Here is a 10086-nt window from a genome sequence, read left to right as displayed (position 1 = left end):
GCTATAAATGGCCACTCCAGCTCTGACATGACCGTTTCCCTGTCCTTTGGTTAAAAACTTACAAGGAAAACATCTTTCACCCAGCAAAAACTGGGTTCTCTTGAGTCACAAGGCATGCCTTAGGTCAGACAGCAAGGGCTCTGGGTGGTAAGTGTTCAGGGAATGTTATTTAGAAGTTGGGGCTGGGTGGTGGTAAAGGGAACAGATCCCCTGAGAACTGGCCCTGAGGAGGGCAGGAATATTGACTTATATGTCTCCTACACCCAGAAGATTAAAGCAGATGAAATTTTTCTGTTGAGAGCACGCATGATACACTTTCAGGTGTTCCCAGAATCAATGGGGGGGGGGGGTAACTGCAGGTGGTATGGGGTTTTCCATTAGTAGCAGAGCAAAAGTCTAATTTAGTTATATACTCAAAAGAATTGAATATGAAAACACATTCAAATAAAACTTGTATGCAAATACAAACATTCATAGCAGTATTATTCACAATAGCCAAAATGTGGAAACACCCAAATGTCAACTAATGAATGAATAAACAAAATGTGCTATATGCATACAGTAGAGTATTATTCATTCGGGAAAAGTAATGAAATTCTCATACAGGCTATCTGATGAATCTTGAAAACATTATGCTAGGCAAGAGAGGCCAGTCACAGAGGACATCATATTGTATAATTCCATTTATATAAAATATCCAGGGTAGACAAAGCCTTAGAACAGAAAGCAGAGTGGCAGTTACCAGGGGCTGGGCCGGCTGGAGGGAATGACAGCTGATGGGTGCACGTTTCACTTCCAGGTGATGGAAAAGTTTCAGAACAAGATTGTGGTGATGGTTGCATAACATCGTGAAAGTATTTAATACCACCGAATGATCCTTTAAAAGGGTAAATTTTGTTGTATGTATTTGAACACGTTTTAAAAATCACAGATTACGTTTTCAGTCAATACTGTGTCTGGAATTCTGTGGATTCACTAGAGGACAGGGGAGCGAAGGCGTGAGCCGCGGCGCCACGGGCTTTGACCGCCCAGGCGGCGGCCCCACAGGTCTCCGGCGGGGCCAGAGGCGGAAGGAGCAGAGGAGAGCGGGCACCATTTCCAACCCCGGGAGCAGCGACCTCGATGCTCCGGCTCCAAGGGGCTGGAGATTGTCACAAAGGTGGCGCAGGACACAGATCGGGGGACTGGCCCGCAAGGAGACCGGGGCGCCGCCCAGACGCCCTGGCTCTTAGACCCGGTGCCTGTCGTGCTGGGCATCCCGGCCCCGCCCCTCCAGACACCCTGGGCTGCGCTGGGAGGATCTGCGGGACAGAGGCAGCGCCGAGGCCGAGGTCGCCAGCCCCCGCCTCACCTCCCTCGCCTCCCAGTCTGGTGGCGGCGAGGCGAAAGGCGGGAAGGCGCGCGGAGCCTCTGGCGGTGGCGGGAAGGGGGCGCCTCGAAGGGGGCGCCTGGACGGTGCCAGGCGTTGTCTGGAGCCATCGGGCGCCGGGGATTCCCGGAGGGCTGGCAGCCGGCCAGGCTCGCGCTGCTGCGCGAGTGACCTGCTGCCCGCCCACTGGGGAGAACGGGGGCGGGGCAGCTAGTGCGATCTTCTTCCTCTACTTGGTTTTGTGTTTCCACTCCTTACGAGATTCAGGTTATACGTTTCATGCAGGACTATCACAGAAGTGATGCCGTGTTCTTCTCCATACCTCCTATAAAGCGAAACAAAATTTTAGCGGGTCAGTTTGTCTCATTGTTTATTGTACTCACTTTGGTCCTTGATTAAGATGCGGTCTGCCATGCTTCTCCACTGGAAAGTTACACCGTTTCCTTTTGTAATTACAAAGTATTATATATGGGGGAACTTTCGAACTACATAAATCACCTGTTTCTGGTCAAACCGTTTACAATGTTATTCATTTATTTTTTAGATCATATGGACTCATGGTTACCTGTTATATTCATTCGGCTATAGTATGAATAACATTTATTCATACCATTTATTTTCATAATCAGATTGTTCCAATTTGGCCAGTGGAGGCTCATTCCAGCCAGCTTTTGTGTCCATTCCGCATGTCCCTACTGTCACTTGAACACTTCCTTTCTTGCGCGAGATGTTCCAGGCTGATCTGGTACTTCATCCCTGTGCCAGCCCTGGAATGAGATCCTTCTCCAAGGAGCTTGGTTCTTTTTAGTGGAGAGCAGTTATTTAGAAACCAAAGTCCAGATTCAAGATGTGCTCATTGCTTTTGAAGCGTTCTGCTTTCACACCCTCTCAGTGGACATTTCCCACAGAGAGAGCTAGATAGATAGAGTGGCCGATTTATATCTAGATGTGGACATACAGAAATAACTCCTGGTCCAATCCAATACCATAGGAGTCATTCTCATTTTCTCCCTCATCATGATTTCTGGTATACGTGCTGTTAGGGTGAACACTACCACATTTATTCTTTCAAAAAATTTATTTCCCTCATTAAAGAAAACTATTACTATCAAGAACATTGGAAACTACGGAAAAGTAAAGGGAATAAATTGACCATAATCTCAGCAAAACAGTACAACTACATTTTATAGATGTACGTCTAGCCTTTTCTTTATGTGTAGATCTCCTCTTTTGAGTTACAAAAAAATATGCTGTAAATACAGTTCTGTAGTTTTCTCAGTCAATATTGCAGGGGTAGGCAAATGACAGCCCACAGGCCAAACCTGGCCTGGTACTAGTTTTTGTCCATGAACTAAAGCTGTTTTTAAAATTCTAAATGGTTCAACAAAATCAAAAGAGGAAGGATATTTGCTGACATGTGAAAATTATATGAACTTCAAATTTAAATGTTCATAAATTGTTTCACTGGGACACAGTCATGGATATTAATTTACACATTGTTTATGACAGCTTTTTGCTGACAGCAGTGTCGAGGAGTTGTAAAAGAAACTCTACTGCCCGCAAAGCATAAATACTATTTGGCCGTTTACAGAATAAGTTTGTCAACCCCTGAAATACTGTATCTGAATCATGTTATTAAATTGGCTGCTAAATCTGTCCTTTGAAATGTTAGGAAAGTGACAACAGTAATACTCAGCACATTTTAGGTGCTTAGTAAAGGGATTTCTTCCAAATTCAGGAAAGGAAAGGATTAGGTGGAAAAGAAGGAAAAAGGATAATGAATTTTAGACATGTCTCTTTTCAGGCATCTGTTGAATTTGTTATTCCCAGTGGGAAAAAAAATGTCTTCTCACTAGTCATTAAGAAGAACGATGTGCCCTGGCTGGTGTGGCTCAGTGGATTGAGTGCCGGCCTGGGAACCAAAGGGTTGTTGGTTTGGTTCCCAGTCAGGGCTTATGCCTGGGTGGCAGGCCACGTCCCCAGTAGGGGGCATGCAAGAGGCAGCCACACATTGATGTTTCTCTCCCTTTCTTTCTCTCTCCTTTCCCTTCTCTCTTAAAATAAATAAATAAAATCTTTTAAAAAAAGAAGAGGAAAGGTGTGTTTCATCAAACTTTCATGACTAAAATAATAGCTTCCCAAATGTCCTTTTAAAAAGTTATTTGGCACCAAAATAATCTTGTCACTACCGAATTAGTAATATATCTAATTTTAACTTAGCTTTGCAGAAGCTTTGGTGAATTATGTATTTATTCATTTTTAAAAGTTTAAGAGGTTTTTTATTTATTGATTTTAGAAAGAGAGAGGAATGGGCCAGGGGAGAGAAAGAGACATTGATTTTGCTGTTCCACTTACTTATGCATTCGTCAGTTGAGTCTTATATGTGCCCTGACCTGGAGGCATATGGAGATGACGCTCTAACCAACTGAGCCATTCGGCCAGGGGCACTTTGGTAAATTTTTATTTATTTATTTATTTTTAAATAAATATTTTCTTTATTTATCTTTAGAGAGAAGGGAAGGGTAGGAGAAAGTGTGGGAGAGAAACATCATTGTGTGCTTGCCTCTCATGTGTCCCCTACTGGGGACCTGGCCTGCAACCCAGGCTTGTGCCCTGACTGGGAATTGAACAGGCGACCCTTTGCTTCACAGACCCGTGCTCAATCTACTGAGCTACACCAGCCAGGTCGAGGCCTCTCCTGTCTTTATCCCTCCCCCAACCACAGACCCGTGGGCTACACAGGAATAAATGCTGAGAAACCTTTTTTTTAGCTCTCTTCAGCCAAAGAACAGTCCTGAGTTTATCATTTTTATTACTTATGTCTGTAGTTTTTTAAAGTGGCAGTAAATTATTTTAATAAATCTCCTGTTGAGAGGTAGACGTCTGTGTAGTCTCCCCTTGAATCTGGGTGGGCGTGTACTATGCCCTGTAGAGTAGCGTGGAATGGCATCTGCTTTCTGAGGCTAGGAGAGGCCATGCACTCTCCACCCAGGTTTCTTGAAATGCTTGCTTTTGGAGACTACGTCTGGGTTGCCCCCTTCCCCTCTCCCCCCGCCCCGGAACTCAGCCACCTTGTGGTGGAGAGCCAAGCCACATGGGAGAGGCCCCATGTAGGTGGTCTGGCCCTGGCCCTGTAGCTCAGTTGGTTAGAGCATCGTGCAGATACACTAAGGCTGTGGGTCAGATCCCTGGTCAGGGAAAAATAAAAGAATAATGCCTAAATAAGTGGAACAACAAAAATCCATGTTTTTTTCTCTCCCTCTCTCTCAAAAATCAATTATGTACATCATTGATTTTAATATATCAGTTATGTAAATATATATATATACACAATATATTAAATGTATATATTCTGCATGATTTTGTATATATCTGGCATGACAGACAATTCCAGGTGAGCCCAGCCCTCAGCCTTTCCAGCCCAAGCTCAGCCACATGAGCAAGAAGGCCACCTTAGGGTGAGTCCTGCAGCCCCAGCCATTCCAGCACCAGCTGAGGCCTAGGACAAGGGGGACAGAGAAGAGCATCCTCACTGTGCCCTTTCAGAATTCCTGATCCACAGAATCGATCATAAATCATATAATAAAAATACAAAAATCAATTTAAAAAATCAATGAACCCCAGCCAAGTGGCTCAGTTGCTTGGCCTATCATCTGTACACCAGAAGGTTGCAGGTTCAATTCCCATTCAGGGCATATACCTAAGCTGTGGGTTCGATCTCTGGTTGTGGGATGTATGGGAGGCAACTGATTGATGTTTCTCTCACATTGATGCTTCTCTCTCTCTCCCCTCCCCTTTCTCTCTAAAAATTAATAAACATATCCTCAGGTGAGGATTAAAAAATCAATCATAAGCATAATAAAATAGTTATTGTGTTATATCACTAAGTTTAGGATGATTATACAGCAATAGTAACTGAAACAGTACCATCTCAATAAAGGACTTTAGCCCTGGCTGGTGTAGCTCAGTGGATTGAGTGCGGGCCTGCAGACCAAACAACCATGGTACGATTCCCAGTCAGGGCACATGCCTGGGTTGCAGGCCAGTTCCCAGCAGGGACACAGGAAAGGCAACCATACATTGATATTTCTCTTCCTCTCTCCTTCCCTTCCCCTCTAAAGATAAATAAATAAAATCTTAAAGAAAATAAAAAAAATAAAAGACTTTATACAATACCATAAAATAAGTATAAATGATCAAAAAGCAGAGGGATAATTAAAGCCAAAAATAGTCAGTATATCTGAATATTAACTATAGTTCTAAGTTTTCTAGTGGCCAAAATTGTAAGCAGAGAGATTGCCAAATGTAATAGTTCTCATTTTATAACAGTAAGAAAGATGATTATTTGTCAGGAGAAAAGAAATTTTTCTGGCATTAAACTCTAATAGGACTTTATTAAACCATTTCCTCTATAAGGGATATTGAAAAATATAATTGGCAAATTTTTCATCAGCAGTTTTATAGAGTTCATAAGGGCTGTTTCTAATATGGACCATCAATAAACTCCAAGGACACAATACTAAATCATAAACTCAGATTGTCTGAGTGTAGTTTAATTCAGGAACAGAGCTTATAAAATCTAGAGGAACGAATAGTTAGCACATTCCTTTGACCCTCTGAGCAACTGTATCAACAAGGCTTTCATCAAGTACTCATCAGCCAATTAATTAAAAAATAAGTTTTCTGGGCTCAGGCCAGGTGACTAGGTTGGTTGTAGTGTTCTCTGATACACCAAGAGGTTGCGAGTTCAATCCCCAGTTGAGGGCCATTTGGGAGGCAAGCAATTGACGATTCTCTCACGTCAATTTTTCTTTCTTTCTCTTCCTTCCTCTCTCTCTAAAATTAATTTTTAAAAAGTTTTCTGGTGCCCTGGCTGGTGTGGCTTGGTGGATTGAGTGCCAGCCTGCAAACCAAAGGGTTGCTGGTTTGATTCCCAGCCAGGCAGCATGTTTGGGTTGCAGGCCGGGTCCCCAGTTGGGGGTGTGTGAGAGGCAAGCACACATCGATGTTTCTCTTCCTCTCTTTCTCTTTCCCTTCCCCTCTCTCTAAAAAATAAATAAAGTGGCAAGTGTACTACTGGAGCCTGAGGGGAACTAGAGTTACATGCAATGACATGGATGAATCTCTAACATATTAAGTGAGAGAAGCCAAAGAACTAATGGTTAAAATAGCCAATTTTGTTATCTATACTCTGTCACAATAAAAAAAGAACTGTAGACTGTAGAATTCCATTTATGTGTTATTCTGGAATCTTTAAAAAATACAAGGAAAAAAACATGGCCATGCCTACATGTCAACACGTGTGTGTTGGAGGGAGGCTATAGACCGCAGGCAGGGCTGAAGTTCCTTTCAAAAATAATCTTGAAACTCATTAGAAACAAGCAACTCAATTTTTAAAAATGAGCAAAAGATTTGAACTTCATCAAAGAAGATATATGGATGGCAAATAAACACAGGAAAAGATGCTCAATAATATTACTTATGTGGGAAATATCAGTTAAAACTACAATACAAGATAAAATCTCCTGGCTGGTGTAGCTCAGTGGATTGAGCGTGGGCCTGCGAACCACACGATCGCGGTTCAGTTCCCAGTCAGGGCACATGCCTGGGTTGCAGGCCAGTTCCCAGCAGGGGACTCATGAGAGGCAACCATACACTGAAATTTCTCTCCTTCTCTCCATCCCTTCCCCTCTAAAGATAAATAAATAAAATCTTTAAAAAAAGATGAAAACACCACACACTGATTAGAAATGATACAAACAAAAACCAAACCTCACAGTGGCAAGCATTCCAAGGACATAGATCACTGGAATTCTCATTTGTTGCTGGTGGGAATGCAAAATGGTACAGCTTCTGTGGGAAACAATTTGGAAGTTTTTTATAAAGTTAAATGCACACCTAGCATATGACCCATAAATTCTCCTAAGTGTTTATACCCAAGAGAAATGAAAACACAATCACACCATATATGATTGTTTATAGCAACCTTTTTCATAAACACCACAACTGGAAACAGTCCATATGTTCTTCAACGGGTGAACAGATAAATGGGGAGTATATTCAGCAATAAAAAGGAAGAAACTAGAGTTACATGCCACGACATGGATGAATCTCTAACATATTAAGTGAGAGAAGCCAAAGAACTAATGGTTAAAATAGCAAATTTTGTTATATATATTTTATCACAATAAACAAACGGCTACAGGCTGTAGGATTTCATTTGTGATATTCTGGAAAAAAACAAAGCTATGGGGACATAGAACAGATCAGTGGTTGCTAGGACATGGAGGTGGGAGAGATGAACTACTACTGTCAACCATGGTTGTTCATGCCAATACAACCCCGACAGGAATCTCCAATTTGAAGTAGGAAGCATAGAAGAAGGACATTTTCTTTAGTGCAAACAGCTCAATAGTAGGCAATAGAGCATGGCTGTGAAAACAGCACTACTGAGGAACAGCTTAATTGTGCTATAGTGCCACTGTGAAAACAGCACCGCCTTGAGGCTCTCCTGGGAACCATGCCCGTCTTCACCTAAGCAGCTCCACTCTACTCCATTCTGCGCAGGTCTGCTCCATTCTTCTCCACCGGTGTTGGGGAACCAGACCGCTCAGTCTTTTTGGTTGCAACCAGAGCCTGAGGGAAGCTGGCTTGTGTAGAGAGATGTACCTGCCTCTGGTTCCTGATTGGTCAGAGAGCCTCTCTGATTGGTCAGAGATGTGGGGCTCCAATTGGATGGGGAAAACCTCAGTCCTATTGGTTGAAAAAAAGCAGCCCTTTTTAAGGACTGGCTTAGACAGCAGAAACACGGTGCAGGTAGGCAATTTAGCACGGAGGCTTCTCTTCAAAGTGCAGTTTGGGTGAGAGCCCCCATGTGCAGAAATGGCTGCTGAGCTCTGCTTTTTTTTTTTTAAATAATTTGAGCCCAGTTAGCCACCAGGAGCCCTTTTTAGTCCTCAGGGTTTACACTACTAAAGTTCAGGATAAAGAAAGTTTTGGGGGGAGCTAAGAGAACTGATCTGTATCTTAATTGTGGTACTAGTCACATGACTCTATGCCTTTGTCAAACTTATAGAACAAGCCCTGGCTGGCGTAGTTCAGTGGATTGAGCGCGAGCCTGCGAACCAAACAACTGCAGTTCGATTCCCAGTCAGGACCCATGCCTGGGTTGCAGGCCAGTTGCCAGCAGGGTTCTGCATGAGAGGCAACCAACCATATAATGGTATTTCTCTCCCTCTCTCTCCTTCCCTTCCCCTCTAAAGATAAATAAATAAAATCTTTAAAAAAACTTATAGAACTATACATTAAAAAGAGTGAGTTTTACTGTATGTTAATTAAAAAAAATTAGTGGCCATGTTTAAAAAGATAAAAGATTAAATGAATATTAAAATTAATAGTCTTTTATATTTCCTTTAACTCAGAAAACTCAAAGTATTATCATTTCAACATGTAATCAATATAAGAGATTATTTAAGAAGCTATTTTTCATTCTTTTCTTTGTACTGTCTCAATAATTGGTATATATCTTACACTTATCTTAATTTAGACTAGCCACATAACAGTGTTCAATAGCCACATGTGGTTATGATAGGGGACTCAAGAGTTGGACAATTTTAGTTTAAGTAATAGTTAATAAATCATCACTGTGTGTAAAAGCTGTCATTCCAGGAACTGAAGATATGACCCACCCTGACTCCAGGAGACCACAAGCAGTCCCACCTTTGTGCCTCAGGGGGACAGCAAGCCATGGAGGTGGTGTCTGAGCCATTGTCCTCCAGAGTGAGCACAGTAGGTGAAGGCCACCGCCCAAGCCCCAGAGGAAAGAATACTGCAGCTTTTATCAGATGAACTTTTTCCCTGAATTCCAAACCCCTTACCTACACTTTGTTCTCCTTATAAAAAGAGCCATTTTAAAATGGAATTTAAGACAGTCTGTTAGGGTATGAACCTGCTGTCTTCTTAGATTGCCAGCTGGCTGAATAAAATGTCCATAAAGATTTGATCCCTGTCTGTGCTTATTGGGTTCAGTGTGTGACAGGCAGCACGAACACCAGTCTTTCCGGGTTTCAGGTAGAGACTTCCACATTGGACAGTGCGGGTCTTGATCATGGTCTGAAAAAAAGTAAAGGGAAGTGTTTCCAGCCTTAAGCAGCTCTAACCAAATCATTCAATATTTCCTCTATGTGGAAATATACCACTTAAAATATCTTAAAAGAATCATAATGGGTTGGTGTGTATCTCCATACCATGCTCCTCTCCTTTCTTGGAGAGTAAATAAAATTTTTACTCTCTTGATTCCCAGTCAGGGCACATGCCTGGGTTGCAGGCCAGTTCCCAGCAGGGGCCTCACGAGAGGCAACCATACATTGATATTTCTCTCCCTCTCTCCTTCCCTTCCCCTCTAAAGATAAATAAATAAAAAATAAAAAATTTTTTTTTACTCTCTGTACTTTCAAAAAAAAAAGAATCATAATGAAAAGTTGTGAAAATATTAACTCAAGGGAGTCATACAGTCCTATAAATGCATCCAAACTGGCATCATCTTCATAGGTGACCTCCCACTCTTACTTGCGTCTTCTGGAATTACTTCCTAAAGACGCCATTCCCTTCCATATTGCGCTTGCTTGCATTTTCTTCTGCTCTTTCTTATCCCTTCCTCACTGCACACACCCAAGTACACTTCTCCACCCTGGAGAAAACTTCTTTTTAAGACCCAG

This window comes from Sturnira hondurensis, unplaced genomic scaffold (assembly GCF_014824575.4).
Source record: "Sturnira hondurensis isolate 20B ecotype Veracruz unplaced genomic scaffold, ASM1482457v3 Scaffold0013381, whole genome shotgun sequence".
NCBI lineage: Eukaryota > Metazoa > Chordata > Mammalia > Chiroptera > Phyllostomidae > Sturnira > Sturnira hondurensis.
The sequence above is the reverse complement of the archived record's forward strand: the minus strand, read 5'-3'. Positions refer to the sequence as shown.